The sequence below is a fragment of the Symphalangus syndactylus genome, chromosome 17 (genome assembly GCF_028878055.3).
Source record: "Symphalangus syndactylus isolate Jambi chromosome 17, NHGRI_mSymSyn1-v2.1_pri, whole genome shotgun sequence".
Lineage (NCBI taxonomy): Eukaryota > Metazoa > Chordata > Mammalia > Primates > Hylobatidae > Symphalangus > Symphalangus syndactylus.
The window spans coordinates 75285734-75311191 of NC_072439.2; the positions used below are offsets into that span (position 1 = coordinate 75285734).

Here is a 25458-nt window from a genome sequence, read left to right on the forward strand (position 1 = left end):
TATATCTTCTCTGACCAATACAGTAGCGTCTAGCTCCATGTGGCTATCAAGCACTTGAAACATGGCTAATGTGACTGAGAAACTAATTTGATTTAATTTTATTAATATAAATTAAAATTTAAATAGCCACCTATGATTAATTGCTACCATTTTGGGCAGTGCAGCTGGAAATGAATATTAGTATTACCAGGAGAAAGAGAAAAATGATCTTGGATTTTCAAATATGAGTAAAATCTTAGTCTTTACATTTTTATATTTTTGAATTTACAAGATAATAGCTAGAAACTGTCTCAAGAAAGGTACTTGTTCAAATAGAATATGTGTGGTTTATTTTTACTTTTAGGCATTTCAAGAATAGGACAATGTAAAATTTATTTTAACTACTTCTTTGAAGTTTTTGCTGAAATTTTGTCATAAATGTTTCAAAATTAAAGCAAAATTCCTTTAGAATAGTCTGTTATATCATGGGCTATTTTATATACAGCACTTTTGCTAATATTTTTTTAGAAATATAAAGTAGGTAAGAATTATGTTTTTGTTTCTGGAACTAGTGTTTACTATATTTTTTCCCGGTGATATAGACCAGTGTAGGCCACATACCTAGGCTATTCTAGAACTGGTCCCTGAAAAATGATGTCACCATTTGGAAATATTTTATTAGTTGTTTTTATGACTCTTGGTTTACAAACTTGTCACACCTTTTCTTTGGGGGATTTAAAATAGATTATTATAACTGTTGACTTTTCAAATAATTTCTTAAATACTATATTGATGATTCATAATCTGTTCCTCATTTTGGAAAAATAGCTGTTGTCAAAACTGGCAAAACTATCCTAGCAGGAGGAAAAGGTAGATTTTCCTTAAAAAAGGAAGTGACTTTCAAGTCACTCCTTGAAAGTCACTGACTAGGAAACAAAAACATTTTCATAAGACTGGCTTATAAGTAAACTCACGTCATCAAAAGTGATATAATTTTTCTTTCCCTTTATTCTTTACTCTGATCTACCATGGGTTTTTTGCTTGTTTGGTTTTCCGGTATTATTGAGGTATAACTGACAAACAAAACTTGTATGCATTTAAGGTGTACAATGTTTGTATCCTTTGACCATCTTCCCATTCCTCCCACTCCTCAGCCGATGGAAATCACCATTTGACTGTGCTTTTCAAATTTGACTTTTTAAGATTCCACATATCAGTGAGGTCACGCAGTATTTGTCTTTCTGTGCTTTGCTTATTTAACTTAGTATAACATACTCCAGGTTCATGTATGTTGTTGGAAATGACAGAATTTCCTTCTTTTTTTAAGGTGATGATATTCCATTACACACACACATACACACACACACACATCATTTTCTTTATCCATCTGTTTCTCAGTGCACACTTAGGTTCATTCCTACCTTGGCTATTGTGAATAATGCTGCAATGAACGTGAGTGTGAAGATCTCTCTTCAAGAGAGTGATTTTATTTCCCATGAATATATCTACCCAGAAGTGGTATTGCTAGATCATATGGTAGTTTTATTTTTAATTTTTTGAGGAATCTGCCGTAGTTTTAAGTTGAGCATATTATATGGAAACATCTGAAATTTGTAATTTTCCAGCATATTAACCCTAGAGCCCAAATTCTACTCATTACTTGCATCATCTCTCCTAGTTCTGTGCTTCCGTTTGTAGCAAATGAAAGTACCTTTTTTGGCATTTTTTTTTCTTAAAAGGACTTATGCTTTAAGTTATTCAAGCAGCTGACTGTATATTTCATTCAGCTGAGACTTTTTCATTTTAAAATGTTGTCTGTTCAGAAAAAAAAAAAGCTATTCCTGAAAAATCTGTGTGTATTATCTGAATACTTTTGCCATCTTCCCATGAGGCTTATATTGATGTTGTACCTCATTCCAGTATTTGTCCACTGAACTTCTCTCCTTTGTATTTTTATCTTTTGTGTGAATGTTTGGCTCTCTTCCTGTCAGGTATTGCTCTCCTCTTCTGTCACTGCATAGCTGGGAGTTTAAGCACTGAAAAATAATCCATACTGACTGGGGCCTGTCCCACCTGGATAAGCAAGCTTTTCGGAGCCCCGTGGTTACCCTTAAGGGCTTGGAGTCCTCACCTGTAGGATGACCTTGCTCTGTAACATGTTCCTCTTACTGGAGACTGTTTTCTGTTCTTGTTTATAGGTATGAGAGTGTCATTTGACATCAACTTTAGGTTGAGCTCACTTAGCTACTAGGTGGTGGGGGCTAAACAACCCCACCTTATTCTTCATTTACTACTGACTTTTTCTGCCTGTAATGTGTGTGAAAATGCCTTAGGTTTTGCCTTTTACAGTAGGCATTAATAAGCATCCACATGTGCAGAGGTATTGCACTGTGATTGAATAAATATAAAGAAGTCAGTGTAAATATGCACATAAAAAGAGAAGTTAGAGAATACTACAAATTAAAGTTTTACATATATATTAAATCAATATGTTAAACATTGTTACTGTCTAATAAAATTGGGAGTAATTTTAGAGATACTTTAGGCTACACCATCTTTTTTTTTTAAGTAGAATAACTTACTTGGGGTCTGATGTAGCTTTAAAATTTTGTCCTAGGAAGCTGGATGTAATATTTTACTTTATTTATGTTATTATTATTATTATTATTATTTGAAACAGAGTTTTGCTTTGTTGCCCAGGCTGGAGTGCAGTGGCGTGATCTCGACTCACTGCAACCTCTGTCTCCTGGGCTCAAGCGATTCTCCTGGCTCAGCCTCTCTAACAGCTGGGATTAGAGGCATGCACCACCGTGCCCGGCTAATTTTTGTATTTTTAGTAGAGACAGGGTTTCGCCATGTTGGCCAGGCTGGTCTCGAACTCCTGACATCAAGTGATCTACCCACCTCGGCCTCCCAAAGTGCTGGGATTACACGCTGAATATAATATTTTTATTATTTATCTCAGTGAGATCAGAGCACTTTGTACATTATGCAGCATTATACAAATAAATAGTATTACTGTAAAAGTAATTTTAGGATGCTTATCATTCTTTCCTTTTTTTTTATTTTTCAATTTAATCACAATGGTGAAGAGATATACCTGAGTTTTAGACTATCTTGTTGCTTCTTTCTTTGGTAAGTCTTCTAGACAGGAGGATCCAATTATTTCTTTGTGCATAGATCATATTTCCAGACTGGAGTTGATTTAATCTTAATTAGGCTGGCAAACACCATCTCTAATTTATCATTTATTTAGTAGAGTGGAGGCCTTGCTATGTTGCCCAGGCTGGTATTGGAAACTTGAGCTCAAACAATCCTCCATTCTTGGCCTCCCAAAGTGCTGGGATTGCAGGTGTGGGCCACTGTGCCTAGCTTCCAATTTCTTAAAAATTAAATATTAAGAATAACAAATGATCAATAGACAATTACCTTATTAATTAACAATATTTTTTAAATTAAAAGACGTATTCTTTATTCAGAGACTTAGCTTTAGGTATGATTAGTAAAAGAAAAATTATAAGTTATATTGGAATGAAGATCTAGGTAACAGTAGGTCATAAAATATCCAGTGAAAGGTTATTTGACACTTGGAAATCCTTAGACAAAGGGCTTTTAGCAAGTTGTATATCAAGTTTCTATTAGACAACTCCCTTTGAATCATGTATGCATAACTAATGCCTTTATCTCCAGCTCCTTGAAACCTTGTTTAGTATTGCTGTTATAAATGTATGTCCCTCCATTGCTTAAAAAAAGAGACACGACTGTGTTAAAACATTGAAAAAATCAATCTCCACTTCAGACTTTATCAGACTTGCACAATTTTCATTGAAAATGCTTTCAAAATTCAATAAATTCCTTTTCTAACCTTTATAGAAACTTTTTTAAAAACATAGTATACACCAAAAATAGAGGAGAACTTAAAAAATGCTGAAGGTTAAAGAGGATAGGGGGTTATTTGAGAAGTATTTTCTATTTTACAGACAAAGGAAAGGAGTGGGAAAAATGCTTGTCTTTAGAATAAACTATGTTTCTAGGTTACTTATGAGACATGTCTGGGATAACGAACAAAAGCAGAGCCAGTAAGTGTAATTGGGAAACTAAGCTATTTTAGAAGTTATTACCAAGTCTACACAACAAGGAGAAAAGAGCTTAAGTGTTTAACATTCTTTCCAAGGTATGAGGAAGAATTCCAAGGGACAGAATTAATATTTCCCTCTATTGACATCCTGAACAGCGAACAGTGATCTATTTATATAATGAATGTTAAGTTCTAGAATCCGTAACTGTAATAGTCACATACTTATCTGATTTTCTTTAATTTGGGAATAAGTCTGCTACATTTAAGAAGACAGAAACCAAAGGACATTTCAACATAAAGCTCGGTATAAGCTAAGAATTAAAAAAAAAAAAAGGAAAAAGAAAAGCTTTATTAAAATATGCATTGATGGCAGTGTTCTGCATTTCCCTAAAAATCAAGTGGTCTAGTATTTTTTCCTAGGTATATCTTACTGACCTTTAAAAATCAGATTCACTTTTTTTTCAGTCATCTCTTTTTAACATCATTCTAATTTAATAGTATCATCCTTCAAAATTTCTTCTCTTCCACAGAGAGAAACTCAATCCTTTGTGAGGCCTATTTATTATCCCTTCAATGACATCTCTTACTAGGTACCAATATTCTTTAAAAGTCCCTTCCTTAACATGTTTTCTTAATACAGAACAATATTCTTCTGACATGCCTTACTTACATTTTCTTTTACATGCCATAAACTTCTTGATTTGGTACCCCAATTAACAGCGTATGCAAATATTGGAGTTACTGAAATTTGGAAAGAGAGAGACTCTTGGGAGAGATGAAACTTGAGAGGGGCAGTACAATATCAAAAGCATCTAGAGGTATGGTCTAGTGGAAGCTGGTCCAGATGGGGAGCTTCAAAGAAAGTCCCAAGAAGAGAGCCAGAAGGCAAGTTGCCTTCTCAGGGCATGAAGTTCTGCTGTGACTGCTCTGCCTTCTTTGTGATCTCTTCTGATTGGTAACTGTGTAGGTAGTTTCAGATTTAAATGTTTGAGGAACAACAAGTTCACTCTAAAAGTGGTTATTTTAAATTAAATTTGTGGTTTCACTCATTATCATTATCAACTCTCTGTGAAATGACTGCTGAGTAAGGAATATTCTGCTAAGCGGGAGGAGGGAAGATTCTAACAATGTGGAGAATACAAATTTATTGTTTTGCGAAAGATTAACACTATTTGCCCATCCTTTTTAAGTATAGATTATATATATATATCTTTAGGGCTTGACTTTCCTTTTTTCCCCTTTCTTATTTATTCAGAGACTTGACTTGCCTTTTACTCCTGAATAGCAAAAAACAACCAAAAGCTTTGCACTTGGTGTGTGTGTGTGTATGTGAATCTGTGTATGTTGAAGGGACGGCAAGTGTTTGTATGAATTTCTGTTTATGTATCAGAAAGAAACAGAGGCTACTAGGAGTAAAGATTTTACTTCTCTCTGTACTTCATGAAGCAGGTTTTTGCCCCGGAGTTATTTTTAAAGTATAACATCATTTGGCAACTTGGTAAATATAGATATTCATAATTATCTATAACCATGGTTACGAGAGTAAATCTAGTCCAACAAAGTAAAATTTACTCTAGAATGATATAGTTATTTGCTCAAAGTTATTTTCCAACATGCACTCAGAATAGGTTAAAATAGATTTTCATCTCATAAATTTCTGGTCATTATTTTTCATGCATCATTTATTTTACTGAATAAAATTTACTTATTCAAATTAAGTTTTGGGAGAAAATTATTCAATCATATTTATAATTTCAAGATGAAATTTAAAATGTTCTTTTTTTCATAATGAACTTTAATATTTTTCTTTTTTCTTAAGCCTACAAAACATGATCCTGTAGCAGATTTTTTGCAGCTGGGTTATAAACCCTTGGAAAATTATATTTATAATAGAAATGCTGCCATAACTTTAAATCTAGCAATACTAGGAGGCAGGTTTCAATCTTCGTGATTTGCTGACAACATAGAAGTTTGTTTTCAGATACATCTGCAGTGTCTATCTTAAGCATTCCAGATTGTAGGGAATGAAGTGTCTTCCTCTCTTAGAGGAAAAAAAGAACATATTCATTTTGCTGAGGGCAGCATCAGTGGAAATGGGTTTAGTATGCTGTACATCTCACTTTGTGCTCCTTGAATTTTGTTAGATATTTTTGTTGTGACATGGGGCTTCCCAAATGGTGGTTGTGCAAACATTTGTTCTGCTTCATTTTCCCCCAGAGTGTCTGGGAAAAGTAGCTGAGAAATTTCTAGGAATCAAGTGAAGAAGTTCATCTTGCTTCCCTTTCACAAATTTTGGTGCATCCAAATCTGTGGAAGATGCCTGTAGTCACTGGGAGTTTATTTTATGTGAAGTGATGCTTGTGTTGTTGGTCAACATACACACACTCAAGGAATGAGCATAAATTAAATGCAGCAGAAAAAAAATGGCCTTGGTTTATTTTTAGCTCTGTCATACCTACGTCCATGAGAAGTTCAGAGAATTCAGCCAATTCATCGTTAGATATTTGAATACCAGCTGGGTGCTCAAATATTTGCATCACTTGAAAATCTCAAAGGGACAGGATTTCCTGTAGCTGACTGGATTCCCACCTTCCAATCCTTCCTTTCTGAGATTTAGAGCCAAGGAAAGCAGCCAGACATTTATGTTTCCCTAATATTGTGGATTCATTGTATAAATAGGTAGAATTTTAGAGAAGTCCTCCTTGAGTGTTTTTTTTTTTTTTTTTTTTTTTTTTAATAGTTGTCTTCTCAAAAAGGGATGATACGGGACTGCTTTAGTACCTGCTGCCTGAGAGCAGTATAAGTATAATTGCTTCAAGCAAACTACCTTGGTGGCCAAATGATTGTTGTTTGCTCTTAAAATATTTTTCTCTTGTGATACCATGAAATGTTTGTTGTGTAAAAAAAGTTAGTGGAAATTAAAATCTGATAAATGGGGGCCTAGATCTTAGAACGTTTTGTAGGTAACTAGAAGTACTTTAGCTTTTACTTTGTTTGGGACAAGGAGACTTTGTAGAGTTCTGAGCCAAGGATTGACACAGCTGATTTATGTTGACATTTTCACATTATGATTGAGATTATTTCACCATCTTTTGTTTTTGTTTTTAATTTTATTATTATTATACTTTAAGTTTTAGGGTACATGTGCACAACGTGCAGGTTTGTTACATATGTATACATGTGCCATGTTGGTATGCTGCACCCATTAACTCGTCATTTAGCATTCTGAGCCCCATAACAAGTTTGAAACCTTCTGTGGTGTTCAATTGCTCTTCATGGAAGATCCTCCATGGCTTAGCCTCTGCAAACTTTTCTAGCATTATTTGTGTCCACACTTGGCCTTGATGCCTGGACCGCTGTCATTTATCTTGCTTTCAGTGTTTTTAATGTACATTTCCCTAGGGCAGTTTCACCTATTGTGTGTTCTTAGCCAAATATAGCTGCCATTCCTATCGTTGAGCTACAAGGTAAGTGTTTACAACTGATCTTTAAGAAATAAAAGATTTTGTGAGTTTCTGGAAAGAGGAATTTGGTGGCCTAGAAGTTCACCCTATAGAAAGAACCTCAGAAATATCTAATTCAAACATTTTACCATAGCATTCAAAAATGACCCTATGGGTTGACAGCTTCAGTGACAGGCAGGAGATGTGCCATCTGAGAAGGTAGCCCAGCCCTTTGGGCTTTTCTGAGAAACAGCTTCTCTAAGAAAATAATTTCTGGTGAAGTCTGTTGGGTGAAGAATATTAGACTTCTAAGACCAGTAAAAAAACAAAACTCCCCGATTCTCCTTATCTTCTAATTATCGTTTAGCAGTACAGTATTTATAGGAAAAGAGAATATATCGAACTGGATGTTTTTTTCCATAACCCTTTCTTGTTAAACCCTTCCCCATAGCTTGTTAAACCTCTTACGTATAATCCACTTATATTAGCTTATACTCACAACACTGTAAGGCATTGTTCTGTTGCCCATTTTAATAGAATTCTGAGATGATGTGATAAATGACAACTTGCCTAAGTAATTCTCTACTAGAATAAAAACAATCTACTCAAGGCTGTATCTGCCAATAAAGGTAACCTTGCCTAAATCCACATTTTTAATTAAAAGCATTATGGGATTTTAAGTTTTTTTAATTTCTAAAGAAATACATGTTCTTTGTTATAAAAGAAAAGCAAACAATACAATATTGGATAAAATAAATAAAAAATTCCCACTGACTTCTTCAAAATCACTAGGCAATTCGTTGAGAGTACATATGATAAAATGTGGTTTAAAAATAAAAAAAGAAAATTATTTAAAATTAGTATTACATCCCCTATAAAAGAAATAAGTAAATAAAATCTTCTCCAAGTTCCCCCAATCTCATCCAAAATATGTGGTCACTATGAACAAATATGTATATTACTGTGCCTCATGTAATATGTTTTTACTTGCACATTTCAAATACTTATATGCACTAGTACATAATTTACTTTTTTACAAAATGAGATGACATAATACATACCATTAAACAATTTCTTCTTTTCAACTAGCAATAAATTATAGACCTCTTTCCACATCAGTAATGCATATCTTTTTTGACTAATCTGTAATATATATGTGGTAGGAGGAAAGTGTCATGATTCATTTAGTCATCTCCACCTTGAAAATGCATTTTTAAATGCATAGTATTATTTTATTTATTGCATTTATAATTGAGTCTATTTACTGTTCTTACTAAGAACTATATTTTAGGAGGATTGCTCATCCACTTGAAGGCAGAATTGGAACTGAGAAGAAGAGTAAGATAGTTTTCTGAGACAGAGAGAGCTGGACCAGGATAGGACTGAGGGAGGACCGAGGCTGAGAGATGCAGAAAGCCCCGTCAGGGAAGAAGCCCTTGAGATGGCAATAGGACCTCTAAGTAGGCGTGTAACAGACAAGGGGAGAGCGCCCTTCTCCACAATGCAGGGATTTTATCATTATGAGACATGGTTAGGTTAACTAAATTTTTAATCTCTTCTAAAATATAACACATGTAGCACAGGTAAAAAGTTAATAATAAGACTCTGCTTTATGTTTTGCAGGTCTATGAACACTTATTTTGTCTAAAAACATTAATAGTTATATTAATAATATGAATAATAACAAAATAGCTACAGAGTATTTTATGTTCCCACCTGCCCTTTGCTTCTTATATATACATCATCTACTCCCTACAGTTTCTTAAGAGACAGGTATTATCATTTCTGCTTTATTTTTACTCCTATGACTCAGAGATATTAAGTAATTTTAGTTTATAGGGAGTTATTATCTTTGGAACAATACCACTCCTGCAAATAAGGACAAGGGAGCTCCTTTTGCTGCATTAATTCTCATCGGTTCTCAGACAAATGCGAATTACGGTATAATGGCAATCACAGTAGAGCCCTATCTCTATTTTTGAAAAACTATTATTCATCTACTCTGTTTTGTATTGAAGGTCTAGGTTCATTTTTCTGTTTGTCAAAAGAGAAAAACAGTCACAAATATCTATACTGTCTTAACTATTTCTAGAAGAAACACGTAGAATTTTTCTAAAGAAAATGATTTCAGGAAACACATTTTTGGAAATAAATGATCACCCAGCCAGCAACTAACAAAAATCTGAATTCTTTTTTGTTTGGGTGCTTTCTATACTTAGAAATGATTTACTTCTATTATCTTAATTTTCTCATTACTGTTATTAATTAGAGGCATATTTTATATCAATGAAAACCTTGAAGTATCATTCCTTCTTCCTCAAAATGATTAGGAAGTATGTCTATGGGGACTTAAGTTAATTGGATAAAACATTTCTGAAAGGAGTGGGTTTTATGTTCAGTAAAATGAGACTCACATTTCTATTGAATTTTTTTTACTATGGAATCTATTAATAAATAGATGTGAAAGAAGATAGTGATCAAGAACACTCGACAGGCTCCTTATGTGCAGTTCCACAGCAGAGGAGACTGTAGTATATTTTATTGGCCTTGCTATCGAGGGTGGCAGTGTTTTATTTCCTGCTTTGAAATTATTTTAATTTGTTATTTGGTAAATTGCCTATCCTTGTTTTTACAGTTCTATAAAAAGTAAGAAAAGAACTTAACGATGGTATTTATCAACTTGTTGTTTAGTAGAATGTAATTACTTGGCGAAAGAGGAAACATGCCATATGTAAATGATGTCTGTGATTCCTCCTACCCCACCGCTGCTGCATCCCTGCACGGAACTCTCCATTTGTACACTGTTTTTTTTGGGTACGTCCACCAGAGCCAAAAAAGAAAGGAAAAGAAAAAGCAATGTTTTTATCAACAGCCTTTTTCACTGTATAACTAATTAAGCAGTGAGGTGGTTCTGTTCCTTCAAGGAAATTGTAACTATTTTACAGATTAGGAAACTGAGGTTCACAAGCTGGGCATCTTCCTCAAGGTCATAGTTTGTTGATGACATTTCTGTCTCTCTTTTCTTACCTTTAATTTAATTTAATTTGTCTTGTTTTGTTTTGTTAATCAGAGCCTCCTTATTCTACTCTTAGCATATCATTTTTTTTTTTGCTCTTCAGACTGGAATATTCTTTGGTATGATATAACTAAAAATTTCCCAGCCAAGAAAATTGAGTTCATGGTTTGGAATTTCGAAACATGATTATTTTAAACTTTTTGTCCACTCTTGGGACTACCTGGGAAATAGTTGTATGGGGATTTTTAACTTGAAACAACATTAAGGATAGATTATCTTGTAGATAACACAATGACTCATTTCTCTTGGACACTAATGAAGTCATTAACACCTATACTGTAAAATATTGTAATAATGAATAAAATTAGAAATTTAACATAAAGAATTAGAATGAAAATGTTTTGCAGTGAAAAGAGGTCAAGAAAAGACAATGGGGTATCTCCTTGTAAGACAGTGCTGTGCTTAAGCTAGTGCGAAAAATAAATACAGTCTTAGCTGTTAACTTTATTGTGCAAAGTGCAAATAGAAATAAGATAAATTCTGGGAACTTTTTGTCTCCTTGTGTTATTAGTCTTATAGTGAATAAGATAAATTCATAAAAAAATACTTACTTTGGCTGAACAGCAAACACTGGGTGATATGGAACATTCTTTATTCCCAAAGAAAAAACTTGGTTGTATAGGGACTCACCTGGCTTCAAAATCTGAGGGTCAATGAAAATCATTAAAAAGGCCTACTATTGAATGAGTAGGTAACTGTATCTAGAAGGCAGTTTATCATAAAATATCTTTGGAAATATGTGGAGTTTAAAATATTGAGAATAATTTTGTTGCTCCTTGCTTTTTCATCTGTCCTGCTATTATGGTACATAAAAAGAATAGTGGACAGAGTGGTCCATTCTTTACATCTGAATAACATTTAAACTAAATGACCCCTATTGGTGTGAATCATATAGAGAATAATTTTTACCACTATTTCTTTCACGTAAGCTTTTTATATTCTCTTGTTCTAGTTACTGTAAAATGCTGAAAATAATCTTTTAATAGTCATATGACAGCATGCTTATTTAAGGCCCACAATATAATGAGAATTTGATTTGTATGACTCTTAATTGCTTCCACAGGCATTATTTTACAGCTAGGATATTGAGATACTATGATTATGAGGCATGTCTGTGTAGGACAGATATTTGTTCTCTGAGAAGCTTCCGTGATACTTTACAACATAGAATTGAGCCTTGGGTGAAAAGACCAATGGGAAGTTGCATGGGCTAGGTATACTATTATGCGGAACCATGAAAATGGTTCTTTTTATGCCTCAGTCATCCTAGTGTGCCATAGGTTACATAAGATATAAACTTCAATTAGTATTTTCATTTCTTTGTATCTGTGTTTGGGATTTGGTCTTATACACCCACATAAAAATCACCAGAGACGGCGTTTCATTCCCTTATCTTTCAACATTTGGAAGTGGAAAACTGTGAAACTTTGATGATAAACCATTCACTGCAATTGAAGATATATACTAATAGGTGTGCCAGTAGATTTTAATAGAGATATTTACTTTTCTTCCATCTCCCAGAAATCTGGAACTTGAGATACGATTTTTTTTCACCTATGATGAAACTCCTGTTTTACACCAGTTCACTTTTTTTCAGTATAGCTTTGTTTTGTTTTTTAACCAATGAATAAATAGGGGAATGCATTTGTTAGAATTTGTTTTATGTAGCCATAACGGTGAAAAACTTGGCTGTGACTCTGTTTTGATGTTCCAGGCTGAGGAAGTGTAATAGTAGCTGTGAAATGAAGTGGGTGTAAAATGAGTTTGATGGTTCAGTCAACTTCAGTAGACAGATGTTGATTTTATCCTTTAATGGGAAAAGGTTCTGCAAAAGTCATTATAAAATGAAAAAAAATAAATTTGCAGGTGTGCAAGCCTTATTAATAGAGGTATTTAAATTTTAAAATAAAATTTAAGATCGTATTCTTGTAAATATTTTGTTTTTATTTTTTAAATAAAAACAAAAGCTCCCTTTCATCACCTGCTGAGCATGTGAGATCAGGTTGCTCAATTTCTCTGATATCTTTATTTCTCTTTTGTAAAATGTACGTACCACACAAGGATTAATGACCAGTTTGATGAGATAATATACAAGAATTGTAACTTTAAGGCCCCTTTCACATAATGGATTATTTTAATCAGAGATGGAATCTCTACGAGGGGAGTTCTCTTTATTAAAATATTTTTAAAATGTGGTTCATAGTCTGGTTACACAGTGTTTTTCCTGTAAGTTCATTGTGAGATGTGTCACAGTAACTTTGGAGGAAAGAATTCCTTTCATGTATTAATTTTCACGTGCTAATTATAGGTATTAATTGTTTCTGAGGTATAGAATAGAATATCAGCATGTAGTATAGGAAGGTAGTGAATAAATAAAGGAGAAGTATTTATGAAAATAGAAAAAAAAAAGAGTGAAACTTCAAGAGAAGTGATTGTTCTGCCTTTGTATTATGTCTGGCCAGTTGTGTGTTCATCAGGAATGCCAAAGGACTGGTGAGCATAGCGGTGAGGAAGTTGTACTGTTGGGCATGAATCTTTGATATCAAATGCTTCACTTGTTAGAATTTTATTTCACTATGTTTGCTTTCTCACCCTAAATGTGAATGGAACAGGCCATTAAGAATAAAATATTTAAGCAATAAACAATTTTCCTGGCCTGCATGTTCTTTCTGGCTCAGTTAAGGCTGCATCCTAGGGGAATGCTGCCAAGCAGCAATGGAATGAGGCAGTCATTTGGGATGTCTCAGTCTTGGAGGTTCAACGAGACAGGTGGCTAATTTGGGTCAATCAGTGGAGTGAAGGGGACAGAACTTGGTCGGGCAGCAAGCAAGCTGTTGAGGCATCTCTGACCACTGGGAGAACTGGGCCAGACCTCAGCTGCTGGATAGCCTTTCAGCCTTCTGGTCTTGTGAAAACTGATAGGGGTAAGGCTGGCATCCAGTCATGGGGAATGGCACTGGACAGGTTCATGGTTAGACATGGAGGACTGTTACGGGGATCTGTTTCTTGAAAACGAGATTTAAGTGCAGAAATATAATTATTAGACCAGTTTTAAGATGATCAGAACAAGACTTAGCAATTGTTTTGGCCTAGCAATGATTCTCCTGAACTACTAGACTAGAAGTCCTGAAAGTCTCCCAGAGAAAAACCAAGACTGATGCTGGAATATGGGGCTTAATGAGTTCACAACCGGAAGCCCAGGATCTGGTTAAGGAAACAGTTTGTCCTCAGAGAACGCTGCACATTTTATAACGTTCACTAAGCAATTGTCTGTCTGCCTCTTTCCTTTTCTTGTTTGTGGAGTCTTCTTCCTTCCTTTCTTTCTTCTCTTTTTTCCTCCTTCTCCTTCCTTTCTTGCTCTCTCTTTCATCTCCTTCTCTCTCTTTCTCTTTTCTTCTTCCCATTTCTTTTCCCTTCTTTCCTCCTTCTATGTTTAGCTTTTTTTGAAGGTCTAAACTGCAATTTTCTAATTCATTATTGAAAAAAGCTTTTAAAATCACCTATCTGCATGATGCTTAATATGTCATCTGTCGAGGACAACGGGGTGCATAATATAATGATGCATAATGTATCAAGTATGTTACATATAAAGGATAAATTGCAAATTATTTCCAAAACTATTTCGCAGTAAAATTATTCAGAGAAACAATCTGGTGATCAGATAGACTCTAAAGTCAGTCATCTGAAGCCTGTATTTTAATTAGGGAAATTTTACATTTTAGAAGAAAGGTCTGTATTTCTCCAAAGATTTAATTTTTGGCATTTTCATACTGTGTTCTTCTTACAGAAGAATACCATAAGCACTCTTCATATTCTTCACCTAAGTTGATTGTTAGTATTTTTATGCATATCATTTATATTTATCTTTTTATCTATCCAGTGACAATGTTTTTGAATCATTTTAAACTAACAGCAGGACACTTCACAACAAAATACTTCAATGCATATCTCTTATGAATAATGACTTTCACCATAAGGCTATTATCATATCTAAGAAAATTAACATTTATTTAATACAATAATCTGATAACACAGAGTCCATATTTAAATTTACCTAATTGACCCAAGTAGTGTTTTTATAACTTCAGTGTTTGAATTTTCTATCCAGGAGTTAATCAAAATTTATGAACAGTCCATTTACTATGTCTTAAATTAGTTGCCCCACATTCTAATTTTTTGTTTTTTTATGACCCTGATGTCTTTTAATGGCCAACTCCAAATGTTGCTTACAATAATTCACATTCTGTTTTTGTTTGATTTTCTTGTCATAGTTAGATCAGATTAAACACTTTGGCAAGAATATTACTTAGGGATTGTTGCTTTTGTTAGAAAGCAAATCATATCAGGGCTTTCTATTATTTATGATACTATATATTTGAACACTTGGTTAAGACAGTGTCCATCATATTTTACCATTTAAAAAGTACATTTTTCTCTTCATGATTAATAAGCAAACTATGGAGTGATATTTTGAAGTATTTGAGACATTTTAAGATAGTGTGACTATTCTGTTTCCTAGTATTCTTGATAATCCTTGAGTGACTAAATCATTACACTAGAGGATGTGATGCAAATTTTTAATTTTCTAATCCCTTTGTACTTGTTATTCTTTCTAAAAAAAATTAATTTTGTTATAGTAAATTAATTCATTGTTCTTTCTTATACTCTAATATCTAAAGTTGGCACCTTGAAGTTCCTTCACTTCAGCTACTTTTGATCCTATTAATATCTGGGTACTTCTTTTTATTTTTATTATTATCATCATTATTTTTTAGATGGAATCTCCCTCTGTCACCCAGGCTGCAGTGAAGTGGCACGATCTTGGCTCACTGCCAAGCTATTCTCCTGCCTCAGCTTCTCAATTAGGTGGGATTACAGGTGTGTGCCACCACGCCCAGCTGATTTTTGTATTTTTAGTGGAGACGGGGTTTCGCTATGTTGGCCAGGCTGCTCTCCTGACCTCAGGTGATCCACCCACCTAAGTTTCGCAAAGTGCTGGAATTATAGGCGTGAGCCGCTGTGCCCGGCCCATATCTGGGTACTTCTTACCTTCCAGTGCAACATGATGTCTCAAGCTCACTTTGTACTTTGTTGCCTCAAACTGAAATTAAGGCATTTCCTAAGAAACCCTCATTTCTTTAAATGGAGTATAATATTTTGAAAACAAGATGTTAATACTAGGTTTAATCTTTGTTACTGGGGTGGCATTGACCTAGATTAGAAGTGGGTAAGCTAGAGCCTGTGAAGCAAATCCAATCTACTTCCTGGTTTTGTAAATAATATTTTATTGGAACAGCTATGCTCTGTTGTTTACATATTATGTATTTCTATTTTCACACTACAATGGCGGAGTTGATTATGTGCAACAGAGACTATATGCCTGTAAAGTCTAAAATATATGCTATCTTACCCTTTACAAGAAAAAAAAGTTTGCCAGTATTTTATATAGATGCTTTCAGTGGACTGCTCTCTCTCCCTCTCTCCATATATATACATAAATGTCATGATTTTACTTCTGGCCAAAATGGAGTAACAGAGACTGGATCTACCTCTTGCCTAAAATAACCAAAACACAAAACTAAACTAAATTAGATAAATTATAGGAAACAAGGAGTTCCAATACAATGGATGTCAGACAATGAAGATGAAAGAGAACGAATCCTGAGAAACAAAAAAACAGACAAAGTATGCCATACAACTCTCCCAATTTATTGCCTTGAGAGTTTTCAGACTACACTATAGGAAAGACAAACCCAGATGGAATCTAGCCGACTCTCAGGACTGGGGAGATGGAGTCCAGCCGACCAAAGTGGCTATGGGTGGCAACGGGGGCAGTGGAGGGTCTCCCTTGGGTATTAAGCACAATGATTAAAACATGCATGTGAAGAAACCATCAGAGTTCAGGGAAAGAATTTGCCAAAACCATTACATTGACCAATGTATGGTGTGTAAACAAAACTAGAACTGATGCACACTGCTAACCAGCTAAACTGACAAATTAATTCATGAGACATGGGGTAGTGTACTCACTAAGTTCTTGCCTTAGTGGTGGAAAATAATTTACCCTAGATCTAGTGCTTCCCTATACCTACTTAACACTTCTTAAAGCAAGATTCAAAAGGCTTTGCAAACTGTTGTAGTATACCTTAACAGAGGCTCAGCTCAAAGCTCAAGAATATTTTTGGGGCTGCAAACATGTCCAGCACCCAATAAGATAAATTTCAAAATGTTTGGTATCCAATCAAAGGTTGCAAAGTATGCAAAAAAAGTACTTATATATGACCCTTAATAAGTAAAATACTAAGTCAATTGACACTGTGCTAGAACTGACCAATATGTTAGAATTAGCAGGCAAGACATTAAAAGTCGTAACTGTATTAAATATTTTTAAGTTAAATATAAAATGTGTGTGTATATATATATATATATATATATATATATATACACATCTGAAGCTACCTTCTAAACATGAAACCTATAATATGTAAGATGAAAAATACATTGAATGTGATTAGAGCAGATTAACATCACGGAAGAAAAGAAGTGAATTTGAAGACACAGCAATAGAAACTATTCAGGATGAAACGGAGAAAAGAAAATTTAGAAAAATAGAGCTTTGGTGACCTATCTGTGGCACAACTTTAAGAGACCTCATATGTGCATAACTGAATTCTCTAAAACAGAGTAGAGAGAAAGGGTTACAGAAAATATTTGAAGACACAATTGTTGAGAGAATTCTAAATGTCATGAAAACTATACATCTATAGATCCCAGAAGTTCTATGAGTCCCAATCACAAGAAACACAAAATAAATGACAACATGCACATCATAATGAAATTGCTTGAAAATAATGGTAATAAGAACATATAAAAATCATCTGAGAAGGAAAAGACACTGGGCATACAGAAGAAGATAATAGCAGAATTTTAATCAGAAACAATGTAAGTGAAAATAAGGGCGAGCAAAGTACTTCAAAGTACAGTACTTTAAAAAGCAAAAACCAAAAAGCTATCAGCAGTTTGTACCACATTCGTACAACGGAAACAGATGCTCATTCCTCATTCACTCAGTTGACGTATAAGAATGTTAGTGTGAAAGTTACTGAGTTTTATTTGGGCATACTGGGGGAATAAATAATCCTAGTGACCTCTTTATGTTTGTAACCAGGCTACCAGAGTTGGGGAAACAAGACTCTTACTCACTGAAAGAGATACAGTCTGGTTAAGCTGCCCAGGCTGGTTTTGAACTCCTGGGCTCAAGTGATCCTCCCACTTCAGCTTCCCAAGTAACTGGGAGTGTGCCATTATGTGCACTGGTACAGGTGTGTGCCAGCACACTTGACTTTCTCTCTATTTTAATTATAAAAACATACATCAGAGGAACCAGCAAACAGGATGCCCAAATAAAAGGCACACATGGAAGCTGCCAGTCCACCAGCTGCAGATCACCTGAGCCCTGGGGCTGGTGCTTACCTACTGAGAATGGCACCAAGGACCAGCCAACAAAGGTTAACCTGGGACACTCTTAGACGGTGATTCTGATGTTTGTTCTGAGCAGTGCACTCAACAGTATGACAAGAGAAAGGGGCCAATGTCCACTGAACTACCAGTTCTTCCTGCTGCAAGCTTTCCCAGAGCTGAGATCCCAGGGCTAAACAAGGAGCCAGCCCCAGTCAGCACCTTGGCATCTGCCTGGCCTCTATGGCCCTGTCCTACTGGTACCTGTATGACAGCCATGGCTTACTTCTGCGAGGTGATGCTCGCCGTGGGAGTCCATGATGAACTTGAACTGGAAGTTCCAGGCAAGCATGTGGGTCCTCTTCATCTACGACACCTCCATCCTTGTCATGGGGCACATGTACCTGTGTCTGCACGGCTGCTGCCCACTGCTACTGAGCTGCCTCATCTACACGCTTTGGGTCTGGCCTACTCGTGAGAGTTCGCCCCCTGCTGCATCCTGCACCAGGTCAACACCTGCCTCTGGAACTACTCCCAGTTCCACTTTGACTTCATGGGCCTATCACCCTGGAGTATGCTGTGCCCTGGTTCTGTGAGTCCCTCATCATGGAACAACTCCAGTGCACTCTGCCCCTGCTTCGGTGACACCCAGCCTGGGAAGCTAGCGGACCCCTGGCCCTGGCCAACATCCACGTCAAGACTGACTGAGAGTAGAGGGGGGTGAGTGGGGGTTCTGGAGGTCTCTTTTGGAATTCATGGACAAAGAGACCAAGCTGGTGTATTGCTCCTTCTGTGCAGCACAAGCCCTGCCCTGGCCAGGCCTCAGCCCTGTAGGGCACACACAGCCCCATACCCTCCAAGGTGGGCAGGTGTTGAGGGGGCATGGTCAGGTGGTGGGGGACAGGGTGTCAAGGCAGCAGAGGAACATAGGGAAGGATACATGGATTCTGACCCAGCTCAGAGGCTGGTGGTGGGAGGCCTGTGGGTAAGCGGTGATTGGACTGTATGGTTGACTTTGGAAGCAGCAGGCCATCCTGGTTAAGGGACATTGAGAATGGGGCCACAGGTAGGAGGCAAGGTCTGACCTCCCTCCCTCTCATCTGGATTTAGTTGGACTTTGGCTGGTTCCATTAGGCAATAGTCAGGTTCTTGCTTGCAACCGGTACCTTCACAGAGGTCTGCTGAGCGGTAGCCTAAGAAAGACTGGGCAGCCAGGAGGCTGCTTGGCAGTAATGTTGATGTACAAAAGCTGGGAGACCTTCCCTTGGCTCCTCTCGCCTCCCTTACAGACCTGCATAGCTCCCTTGGCCTTTGGGGACCCCCATAGTGCTGGATTCCCAACAACTTTGGGCTTTTGGAGGTTTCAGTCCCCATGACAGTGCTCTCCCATCTCTTGCAGGCTTTCCTCCGCTATTCCCACTTTATCTCTTGTAGCACCACTATTCCTGGTGCGTGGGGAATTCCTGAGTTATGCCTCCCAAGTCTTCGTCTAGTGGGCTGTGGCAGTGTCTCCTCTCCACAGTGGCCCAGCTGAGAATGAATGATGCCCTTCAATGCACAGTCAGGCCAAGATGGGCCTTGTGGAACCACAATGGTAACCTAGAGGAAAATTAGTTCTGTGGGGGAAGAATCAGAGTTCTCTGTCACTTAGGCTCTAACTGGTTTATTTTCAAACTAATTGAGCAATCTAGCATTCCAGGGGATGGAGGAGGAGGTATCCAGCATTAGAGACTCATGGAGAATGAGGGAGGAAAAACAGAGGTGTCCTTCAGCCTTGGAAAGCTCTTTGGAGCACCCTTTGTCAGAAGGGATCAGTTCTTGCTCTGCCGTCACCCCAGCCCTGTGGCAAAGCGTTCTCATGGGTGCCATTCTCCTCGGCCCCCTCCCAGTGAGGAAGATTCTTTGAGCTTGCTCCTTAAACAGTTTTAACCCTGCCACACTCATCGGCGTTGTCATCTTGGTTCTGCCCTCCCCCTTTTCCTTGTGACAGGCCCATTGCTGGCAGTGGACAGGTGAAATCCTCACTCTAGCTGCTTTTGGCTCTGCCCCCTATTCCCTGAGGAGAGGGGTCTGTCAGAAAGTGGTCCATCCCATGGTATGTGGTCTCTTCTTGACCACACTCAGACACTTAGGTAGAAATTAGCCTTTCCCTTCTTATAGATCAGTTTTAAATGACAATAGTACCCCCTCCAAAAAAAATTATCAATGTGGAATTCCCTCTACCAAACAAAATATATTTTAATAGCTACAGTGAAATTAAGACCTTTTGGAGGCTGGAATAATTAATCACCAGTAGAAAGTAGGACTAATCATTTCCTGCTACTGAAGCAAGAGCTTCCTAAGTACACTACCCCATGCCTCACAAATTAAGAGTTCACCACTTTCTCTGGTTAGGAATGTGCATTGGTTATAGTCCTATGTGTGTGTCACACACGTTCACTTTAATTCCTTTGAATAAATTTTTCTCGGATGCTAGAAGAAAAGATTTGAAGTGTTCCCAACACAAAAAATAATAAATGCTTGAGGTAATATATATCCCAGTTAGCCTGATTGTATCATTACACACTGTGTGCAAGTATCAAAATAGCTCATGTGCCCCATAAGTATGTACAATTATTACATATCAATAAAAAGATGTCCACTTTAAACCCTAAATCAATGGCTAAAATATCAAAACAAAGAGTTACATCTAATAAGCCAACAAAGGATACAAAATGGAATTATAAAAATGTTCAACTAATCCAAAGGTAGGCAGAGAAATAGATAAAGGGGAATAAACACATGGAACATATTGAAAACACATAATAAAATACTGTCAAATTTAACTATATCAATAATCACATTGAAGGCAAATGTTTTAAACATTTCCATTTAAAAGGCAGAGATTGTCAAAGTTGGATGAAAAACAAAAAACATTTTTGCTGTCTAAAAGAAACACATTTTAATATAAAAACACAGGTTAAAAGTAAAAGAATGGAAAATATATGCCAGATTAACACTACTCAAAAGAAAGCCAGAATGCTATGTTAATATCAGTTATACGCATTTCAGAACAAAGAATATTACTTGAATTATATGATAAAGTTCATTTCAAAATGATAAAGGGGTTAATCCATCAAGAAGACATAACAAGCCTAAATGCTTATGCTTCTAATAATAGAGCTTCAAAATACATAAATCAAAACCTGATCAAACTTCAAGGAGAAACAGACAAATACAAAATTTTAATCAGAAATTGAAATACCCTTTATTCTGTAATTGATAGAATCAGTAGACAGAAGATCAATAAGAATATAGAAGATTTGAGCAATACTAATAACCAATTTGACATAATTGACATACATATAAAACATCTCACCCAACAGGAGCAAAATACTCATTCTTTTCAAGCATGCACAGAACTTTTACCAAAATAAGCAATATTCTGGATCACAAAACAAGTTGCAATACATTTAAATGGATCCAAGTCATGGAAAATGTGTTTTCTGATCTTAATGGAATTTAATTGGAAATTAATAAAAGAAAGTCTCTGGAAAATTCCCAAATATTTGAAAACCAAATAACACTTGGATCAAAAATAAATCAGAATAAAAAAATGGAAAGTATTTTAAACTGAATGAAAATACAATATATCATAATTTAGGAACTTCCCCTAAGCAGACATAAGGTAAAATTTATATACTAAACCCCTATATTAGAAAAGAAGGAAGGTCAAATTAAAGGCATCAGCTTCATTTTATGAAACTATTATAGAAGAATAGGAGCAAATTCTGCCAAAGCCAATAAAATGAAAATATGAAATACATAGGGATGAATATGAAAAAAGTTGTTAAAGACCTGATTCTGAAAATAGAAAAGTATTGTTGAGATAAATCAGACCAGAATAAATGGAGACAGACCTTGGTCTTTGAACAAAAGAGGCACTATTATGAAGATATCAGTTCTCTCCCATTTATCTATGGATTTAATGATACACCAATAAAAATATAATCAGCCTTTTTTCTTAAAAGACATTGACAATCTGAGTTTCAAAGTCATATGGAAATGCAAAGGACCTAGAATTTTTAAAACAACTTTGAAAAAGAACAAAGTAGAATTAACACTACCTGAATTCCAGAAAAAAAAATTGATAAACTGGACATCACCAAAATTTAAATCAAATGACTTCATTAAGAGGATGAACAGATATGCTACAAATTGAGAGAAAATATTTTCAAATAATATATCTGTAAAGGATTTATACCCAAAATGTATAACAAAATCTCTAAACACAATAATAAGAAACCAAAATACAAAATAAAAACCAGTCAAAATATTTAAACAGTGCTTCACCAAAGGAGGTAAGAGATAAGAAACAAGCACATGCTTTGAAATGCAAATGACGGCAAAAATGAGATACCACTTTACATGTAGCAAAATAAATAAAAAGATGATCATACCAGGTTAGTGGAAGATGTGAAGAATTCAAACTCTTGTACGCAGATGGGAATGTAAAATGGTACAACCACTTTGGAAAACAACTGGGTAGGTTCTTCTTCTTTTTTTCTTTTTTTAGACAAAGTCTCACTTTATTGCCCAGGCTGGAGTGCAGAGGCCCTAGCTCAGCTCACTGCAACCTCTGCCTCCCGGGTTCAAGCCGTTCTTGTGTCTCAGCTTCCTGAGTAGCTGAGATTACAGGTGTGCACCACTGCACCCAGCTAATTTTTGTATTTTTAGTAGAGATGGGGTTTCACCACGTTGGTCAGGCTGGTCTCAAATTCCTGACCTCAGGTGATCCACCCGCCTTGGCATCCCGAAGTGCTGGGATTACAGGCGTGAGCCACCACGCTCAGCCCTGCTATAAGATCCAACCATCCCACTCATCAGTATTTAACCAAGAAGAAAGAAAGCATGTGTCTATTCAAAAATTTGTGCATGAATGTTCGTAGAACCTTTATTGCTATTAGCACGAAACCCAAAACAACCTAAATATCCATCAGCAGATGAACAGATAAATTGTGGAATAAGCATAAAATGGAATACAACTCAGTAATAAGAAGGAATTAACTATTGAATATTAAAATAATTATGCTGAATGAAAGAAGCCAGATTCTCTCCTTGACAAGAGTATATACTGGATAATTCCATTAGTATAAAACTTTAGAAAATGCAAACTATAGTAGCAGAAAGAATATGAGTGGTTGCTGGGTTGGGACACTGGGGAAGAGAGAGAGGGGTTCCAAAGAATATGAGAACACTGTTGGGAGTGATAGATAAGGATACAATCTTGATTGCAGTAATAGTTACATGCATGTCTATGTAACTATCACATATACATGTCATGCATATGTCAATACATATGTCAAAATGTATCAAATTACATATTTTAAATATGCACAATTTATTATGTGTCAATTATACCTGAACAAAGCAGTTAAAAAATGTTGAGTCCGCATTGTTATTTTAAATTCAAATGAAATGCCATAAGATTCTTTTTCAACTTCCCACATTCCCTCCTTGTATTTTCCTTTTCTCGCAGTGAAAACTAGTTCCTAATAAAGTTAAAATATGTACTTATTGTTCTATCTCACAACACACCGGCAACTATGATCGCACACAGACCTAGAGAGAAAGAGAGAGAAAGTTGGTTTTAGGATTGTATATATACTATTACTAAAAGAATATCATAAAAGTAAAAATTAAAGGTTTCTTGCAGTTCTTTTGGTCCATATGATATAAACCATTAAAGTACACTGAAAATGTTCAATAAGAAAACTGTGTTCAAATTAATTGAGTTCTTATTTTAAAAATACAGTTTTTCAAAATAAAACTATATGAAAATGTATATTTTCTCAAATATTTCTCCCATAATAATCTTTTTCACTTACCATTTCCATTTACCTCATAAAAGGAAACCATATTCTTAAATTTTTTGCAAAAAAACCTAAATTTATATTTTTTATATTTGCATATGTATATGTGTGTATATGCATACTCACTTCTTATTTCTCATTTCTTACACAAATAGTGGCATACTGTGCAATATCTTTATTTATCAACTTTCTTACAGTTTGATTTTTTTTAACTTAATACATCTTAGATGTAACACAGACCATGAATATCCACTTCATTTATCTTCAGCTACATACTTCCTACTCATCATTATTCACGCAAATTAGTTTCCTATGGATGGCATCGTATGGACAGTTTTCACTGTTTTGCCTTTCCAAATGATGGCACAATGAATAAACTTTTGCATAGATATAGATAAATATGAATGTAGATATAGATCTAGAATAGATATAGGAAGTTTATTTTTAGGGGAAATTCCTAGAAAGGGAACTGGTTCTGTTGTGGAAGATAATACAGATTTCGCCACAATGGTTATTGTGTATGGTTTACACTTGCTCCAGAATCTATACCTGACTCCCGCCTATGTATGTATTGTCAAACTTAAAAGTTTGCAAATACAACAGGTTAGGAATGGTATCACGTTGTGCATTAAATTTGAATCTTTATGATAATGAGTGGTGTCTATATGATTTACTTTTTTATTCACCAAAATTCTTGTTTCATTTGGAATTTATTGTGGTGAGTAATGTTAGGTTGCGAAATAAGTATTCAGTTGTCTCAACATAATTTATTACAAATATTTATGTTTTCAACAGTGAACTGAGATGCTACCTTTACTATACACGAAGTTTTCACACATTCTTAAGTAGATTTCTGGTAATCTATTTTGTTCATTGGAGAAACCTCATATGGTTTTAATTATAGTAGTTATAGAGTATGCTTTTATATTTGGCAGGACTACTACTCCCTCTTGTTATTTTTGGAGGGAATTTCTAACTCTTTGCCTGTTTATTTTCATTTTTTATTATTTGTATGAATTTAAGGGATACAAGTGCATTTTTGTTACATGGATATATTGCGTAGTGTTGAAGTCTGGGCTTTTAGTGGAACCATCACTTGAATAATATGCATAGTATCCACTAAGTAATTATTCATCCCTCACACGTCTCCCACCCTGCTACCCCTCCAAGTCTTCAGCATCCACTATTCCACTCTGTATGTCCATGTCTACACACTATTTAGCTCCCACTTCTAGGTGGAATGGGTCGTATTTGACTTGCTGTTTCTGAGTTGTTTCCTCTTAAGATAATGACCTCCAGTTCTATCCATGTATGATTTCATTCTTTATATGGCTGAATAGTATCCCATATATATATTCAGTATATATGTGTTATATATATGTATATATAATAAATTGTTTTATATATATATTACTTTTTTATTCACTCATCTGTTGATGGACAATTAGATTGATTCCATATCTTTGCTATTGTGAATAGTGTTGTGATAAACGTAAGAGTGCAGATATTTTTGATGTAGTGATTTCTTTTCCACTGGATAGATACCCAGTAGTGGGATTGCTGGATTGAATG

At 35.5% G+C, this 25458-nt stretch overlaps 1 protein-coding gene and 1 pseudogene across 5 annotated transcripts in view; both read left to right on the plus strand.

Annotated features, from left to right (window-relative positions):
• NLGN1 (neuroligin 1) overlaps positions 1–25458 on the plus strand; it is a 728070-nt gene that overhangs the window by 41986 nt on the left and 660626 nt on the right. The window lies entirely within an intron of this gene.
• Positions 5588–18709, plus strand: LOC134733269 (uncharacterized; annotated as a pseudogene).